This window comes from Schistocerca nitens, chromosome 9 (assembly GCF_023898315.1).
Source record: "Schistocerca nitens isolate TAMUIC-IGC-003100 chromosome 9, iqSchNite1.1, whole genome shotgun sequence".
NCBI classification, from domain to species: Eukaryota; Metazoa; Arthropoda; class Insecta; order Orthoptera; family Acrididae; genus Schistocerca; species Schistocerca nitens.
The window spans coordinates 503,062,849-503,069,795 of record NC_064622.1 but is presented as its reverse complement, the minus strand read 5'-3'; the positions used below and the strand labels follow the sequence as shown (position 1 = coordinate 503,069,795).

Genomic DNA, 6,947 nt, shown 5'->3' with positions numbered 1-6,947 from the left:
TCTGCGAGTATGGAAATGTTATTACAGTTTGCAACTGCCTTTTTAGTGCACGGGGATGGAATTGTTATCTTTTCTCGGTAGGCGTGTTTGGGCATAATTACGGACTTGCGCGGAAAGGATTTCGTATCAGATCGCGCGACCATGTAGAGGTGGTGTTCAGTGGAAGAGGCGGCATTGGCTGGGGCTAATGAAAGCTGACAGATTGCGTTTGTTCGCGTGGAAAACGTGAGGTGTTTTTATTTTATCCTGGCATCTCATGTTAGTCGCATCGGTCCACTGCTGCTGCCCGTTGAATCCAGTGTCGCCAGACAGAGATAGATTTCCCGCGGCATCGAATATAAGGCCATTTTTAAGACTGGCAGAAATTTTAAAACAAACAGTGGACATTTATTAATTTCGAGTATAAGACGCACCTGAATTTTAGAGACAGTTTTTCGAAGAAGAAAGTGCGTCTTATAGTCCGTAAAATACTGTACTTACTTGTCTCGATTAGTCTCGATAGTCGATTAGTAGCGTTTTGAATCTGGCTGCATGCACTCAGATAGCTACAGGTCTTTTTTTGCCGGTACTGGAGTAGTGGCCAACGGCCTTGCCGCAATGGTAACACCGGTTCCCGTCAGATCACCGAAGTTAAGCGCTGTCGGGCTCGGCTAGCACTTGGATGGGTGACCATCAGTTCTACCGAGCGCTGTTGGCATGCGGCGTGCACTCAGCCCTGGTGAGGGAAACTGAGGAGCTACCTCACTGAGAAGTAGCGGCTCCATCTCGCGGCCGGGAGAGCGGTGTGCCCCTCTACATCCGCATCCCGAGACGCCTGTGGTCTGAGGATGGTACGGCGGCCGGTCGGTACCGGTGGCTCCGCCAGGGCCTTTGGACGGAGTTAACGTTTTTACTCGACTAGTGACTAGGGTACGTCAACCCTGCCTCGCAGGTCTAAGCGAGCGTCATCTACGCCACCGGAGCCTAAAATGCGAATGAGCTCACAGTTGCAGACTACGTATATAACGGCTCCCAGGGGGCAGAAAAAATAGATTTTCAATTTTTCTTATAATTATTGACCGGATTTAAATATTTAAAATATTATCATAACGTATTCCTTAAGGAGTATAATCTTACGTAAAATGTTTAATACCGTAAGTCCATTAGAAACTGTGTACATGTCTCGAGATGTCTAACTGACGGTGTTCAAGTTACCCAGACTATAGTACTTGAGAACGACAACACGTAACGACTTGCAAAAAACTTTACACGTAATATCAAATCTTTCTGCCTTACAGGCCCACGAAACAAGGAACACTTTGGTTGTGCGATTTTTTATTCTATTGTTGTTGTGTTCTTTAGTTCAAAAGACTGGTTTGATGTAGCTCTCCACGTTACTCTATCATGTGCAAGTCTCTTCATCTCCGAATACTACTGCAAAATACATCCCTCTGAATCTGCTTATTGTATTCATCTCTTGGTGTCACTCTACGATTTTTATCACCCCCCCCCCCCCCCCCCCAGCATCGCTCCAGTACTAGATTGGTGATCCCTTGATGCTCCAGAATGAGTCCTATCAACCGATCCCTTCTTCTAGTCAGATTGTACCACAAATTTTCTTCTCCCCAATTTTCTTCAGTACTTCCTCATTAGTAACGCGATGTACCCATCCAATCTTCACGATTCTTCTGTAGCACCACATTTCGAAAGCTACTATTCTCTTCTTGTCTAAACTGTTTATCGTCCATGCTTCACTTCCATACATGGCTACACTCCATACAAATACTTTCATAAAAGACTTCCTGACACTTAAATTTATACTCGATGTTAAATTTCTCTTCTTCAGAAACGCTTTTCTTACCATTGCCAGTCTACATTTTATATCCTCTCTACTTTGGCCATCATCAGTTATTTTGCTCCCCAAATAGCAAAACTCCTTTACTGCTTTAAGTGTGTCATTTCCTAATCTAATTCCCTCAGCATCACCTGAAGTAATTCGACTACATTCCATTATCCTCATTTTGTTTGTTGCTGTTCATTAAAATTTCTTTTCAAGACACTGTCCGTTCCATTCAACTGCTCTTCCAAGTCCTTTACTGTCTCTGGAAGAATTACAATGTCATCGGCAAATCGTGGACTTTAATTCCTACTCCAAATTTTTCTTTTGTTTCCTGTATTGCTTGCTCAATATACAGACTGAATAACATCGGGGTAGGCTTCAACCCTGCCTCACTCCCTTCTCAACCGCTGCCTTCCTTTTGTGTCTCTCAACTGTTATAATTGCTATCTGGTTTCTATATAAATTGTATAGCCTTTCGTTCACTGTATTTTACCCATGTCATCTTTAGAATTTGAAAGAGAGTATTCCAGTCACCACTGTCAAAAGCGTTCTCTCTCTCTCTCTCTCTCTCTCTCTCTGTCTTACGCCATAGTCCCGCAGCGATCGCAGGATCGGCATGGTTGCAACGGGTTTGGCAGTGTTAGTTGAAGGATGGCCGGATGCCCTTCCTGCCACCGCCCCCCCCAGAACGGAATCAGTGTACCCCAGATGTCTGCATTTAGTGTAAATCGTTAAATAGTGCGGACGTGTTTCAAAGGTCTGAGACGCGCGTAACTGAGGCGTAACGTGGGGACCAGCCCGGTATTCACCTAGCGGGATGTGGAAAACCGCCTAAAAACCACATCCAGGCTGGCCAGCACACTGGCCCTCGTCGTTAACCTGCCGGGCCACCCGAGTCCAGGAAGCAGCGCGTCAGCGCTCTCGCCTATCCTGGCGGGCTCCCCTTGTAAGTCTACAAATGCTGTAAACGTAGGTTTTTGCCTTCCTTATGTATCTTCTACGAGAAGTCGTATGATCAGTGTTGCTTCGCGTGTTCCTACATTTCTCCGGAATCCAAACTGCTCTTCCCCGTGGTCGGCTCTACGAGTTTTTCCTTCGTTCTTTTCCAGTCTTTAGTCTAACGGCGGAAGCGAACGGCCAATGGATCATCGATGTTGCTCATCGTTGGCACGGCTGTGGCAAATGCCGTTCTACTTTGTTGCGTCTATCAAGCTTTTGTTTTGCGAGTCTGTCACACGAGAGCGCGAACGGCCAAGGCAGCAGACCTCGTTCGAGTTTTGTCGTTTTTTTTCCCACTTCCATGAAACAACCATACACTTCCATCGCTACAACAAATCCTGTTTCTTCGGAAAGGTGCTACAATAATAATGTTAATCGTAATGGTACATTCGTGGCGACACAAAATCAGGTAAAATATGGGATCGTGATCAATGAAGTCATCACACTTATTATTCTTCGTCGTCATTGTTAGCTAGTAGCGTTTAAGGTAGTATCTACCACTGAACACGGAAGCATATCGGAACTGTCGCGTACCAAGCACATTTTATGAACGCCGTTTTCTGATATATAGTGGATTTTTAATAATGATAGCGGAAACTTGTCTCATAAACACTTAAAAATAATGGCCGTACAGAGATAACTTTTGACGCAAACCACGGGTATTGTAAGATTGGTAGAGTTACCAGAGCTATTAACTGATGCAGTGTGTGAGAGTGAACAGCATATTTCCCTCTGGCTATGCAACAGTGTACAAATATTCTGCAATCGATTCGGGATTTTTTTGGCTTGACTATAAGAGCGTAAATGACAAGGCAGCCTCAACGGTGTGCATTTCGAACAATAGCGGCTCCGGTCAAAGAAAACCATCATAATGACCGGGAGAGTGGTGTGCTGACCACACGCCCCTCCTATCCGCATCCTCAGCTGAGGATGACACGGCGGTCGGATGGTCCTGATGGGCCACTTGTGACCTGAAGATGGATTGCAATTTGTCACATCACTTGTCTTAGAAGATACGTTGAAGGATATCGACCCTATGCTTATAGCAATTGTACATTTAGAGAAAGGTGTAGACGATGTTGACAGAACTACACCCTTTGATATCCTGAAAATAGTAGGGACAAAATATGAGGAGAAAAATGTTATTTGCAACTTGTACAGAAACAAAACTTTGGTTATAACAGTCGAAGGACATGAAAAGAAAGCAATGGTTGAGAAGGGAGTGAGACTGGTTTGTAACCTACCCACCCAATATTATCCAACTTGTTGAACGAGTAAGAAAAGAGTCTGAGGATGAGATTGGAGAGGAGATTAAAGGTCGAAGAGAAGAAATAAAAAACTGAGTTTTAGGAAGAGACTGTGATTGTCAGAAACGGAGTTAGAAGAACAGTTGCGGTAATGGACAGTGTGTAATATGAACATCAACAAACGTAAAATAAAAGTAATGTAGCAGAATGAAATCAGATAATGCTGACGGAATCGGATTGGGAAAGGAGACACTAAAAACTGTAGACGAGTTTTACTCTTTCGGCAGAAAAATAACTGATAAGGGCCGAAGGAGATAGGATACAGGATGCAGACTGAGAAGAACAACAAAAGAGTTTCTGAAAAACATAAATTTGTTAACACGGAAAGTATTTTCTGAACGCATTTTTCCGAAATGTAGCCTTGTGTAGAAGGGAAATGTCGGCGATAAGTAGACAAGAAGAGAAGCTTTTTAGGATTTGGTGCTACAGGAGAATACTGAACATTAGGTGGGAAATGTAATAACTAGTGAGTAGGTGCTGTATGATATTGGAGGAAAAATTATGGTACAACGTGAGTAGTGGGAAGAATCGGTTGATGGGACAGTTCCTGAAGTAGCAGGAGGTCGTCAGATTGGTTGTGGAGGGAAGTGTGGCAGTGAAATTCGTGTGGGGAAGACGAGGTCTGAGCGCAGGTAGCAGGCCCAGGTGGACGTGGGCTGCAGCGGTTCTGTAGAAAGTAAGAGGGCTGCACAGGATAGAGCTTCGCCGGAGTGAAGACAACAACAACAGCTGTGTTCTGTGAGTCAGTTTCTCGTTTCCTAACATAACTGCATTAGCGTCGCCCGATTTAATGTTGTATTATTTTTTTGATGTTCATCTTTTAACTTCCGCCGCGTGGGATTAGCCGAGCGGTCTAGGCGCTGCAGGTATGGACTGTGCGGCTGGTCCCGGCGGAGGTTCGAGTCCTCCCTCGGGCATGGGTGTCTGTATTTGTCCTTAGTATACTTTAGGTTAAGTAGTGTGTAAGCTTAGGGACTTATGACCTTACCAGTTAAGTCCCATAAGATTTCACACGCATTCGAACACATTTTTAACTTCCTTTAAAGCACCTTACGTTCCGTTCAACTAAACTTTCTCAAGCGTATTGCCGTCTCTGTCAGCAGGCGTGCCTTAAAGTTTTCTTTTCGTCTCCTTGAAACCGAGCGGACGGGTCAGTCAGCACGCTGTGCTCGCATTCGGGAGGACGGCGGTTCTAACCCCCGTCCGGCCATCCAGATTTACGTTTTCCGTGATTTCCGTAAATCTCTCCAGGCAAATGCCTTCCCCATCCTTCACTAAGCCGAACTCGTCCTCCACCCCGAATGACCTCGCTGTCGACGGGACGTCCCTCGTCTTCCCTTCCTAGTTCTCCACGAACTTTATTTCCATTCCGAAATTTCTGCTGGATGTCTTTTGCTTATCAAATGGTTCAAATTGCTCTAATTACTATGGGACTTAACAGCTGAGGTCATCAGTCCACTAGACTTAGAACTACTTAAACCTAACTAACCTGAGGACACCACACACATGCCCTGCGACAGTAGCACCACCACGGTTCCGGACTGCAGCGCCTAGAACCGCTCGGCCACACCGGCCGGCGATCTCTTTTGCTAATCGGTCTCTGTGCCGTTCGAATAGCATCGGGGTGGGGCCGCAGTCCGGTTTCTGTAGAACTTGTAGAGAACTTATCGCTCCCGTTATTTTATCCCCGCTATCTTCAGAATTTCGAAGATTTGACCAATAATTCATCGCAGAGAGGCGCATTGGCGTTCACTGATTCCACAGCCCTCCGAGAACGGAACGGGGAAGGAGCAGCACCCCCTGTATAGGGGGTGCTGGAAGGAGGCGCGATATTTCGTGGAGAAAGTCGGCTAGGCACCGACAGCGAGCAGTTGCCGCCTGCCGTTACGCACGGAAACGCGGTTTCCTGCCGCGCCGCGCCGCGCCCCGCTAAGGATACGCGCCGCTTTGTCTAGGCGGCTGTCGCTAGACACGTGTGCGACGCGCCACAAACAGCCGGAAGCAGGCGAGTCGCCAAATTCCCGTCCGCCTGGGGCCGCGCCGCGTCGCACAGTGAAGCCGACCCGCTGCGGGGGTGCGGTTGGGGGTGGGCCGGCCGGCGCGCGTGACTGGCGTTTCCTGGAGTCGCTTTGTGCGCACCTCCCCCATCCCCTGATTTACGGTCAGGAAGAGGGAGGGGCGCCGTGTTTACGACGGGCCGTCGGCTGGGGGCGCAAAAGCGGGAACGTCCCGGGGACAGAGGCAGACGCGCGACCTATCCCGCCGCCCTGTCGGGCCCGCCAACGGAGACGCCTGCCTGTATTCCGTTTAAAATTACTTGACAGCTGACGCTCATCACTCACCGCTACGGTGTCGCCCCATCGGCCGACGGCTACCACTCGGTTACAGGTAACACGCAAATACGGCCAGTCACAAATTTAATTTTATCCATATTTCTCAGCTTCAAACGTGACTGTGTTCAATACACTGGAAGTATAAATTAAAAAGCGCCTTTAGTCACAGCTTTTCAAATGTTCAAATGTATGTAGCCATGTATGGAAGGGAAACATGGACGATAAATAGTTTGGACAAGAAGAGAATAGAAGCTTTCGAAATGTGGTGCTACAGAAGAATGCTGAAGATTAGATGGGTAGATCACATAACTAATGAGGAGGTATTGAATAGAATTGGGGAGAAGAGGAGTTTGTTGCACAACTTGACAAGAAGAAGGGACCAGTTGGTAGGACATGTTCTGAGGCATCAAGGGATCACAAATTTAGTATTGGAGGGCAACGTGGAGGGTAAAAATCGTAGAGGGAGACCAAGAAATGAACACACTAAGC

At 46.8% G+C, this 6,947-nt stretch overlaps 1 pseudogene; it reads left to right on the top strand.

Moving 5' to 3' along the window:
• Positions 1-579: 579 nt before the first annotated feature.
• LOC126204500 (5S ribosomal RNA) lies at positions 580-697 on the top strand (annotated as a pseudogene).
• Positions 698-6,947: the final 6,250 nt, after the last annotated feature.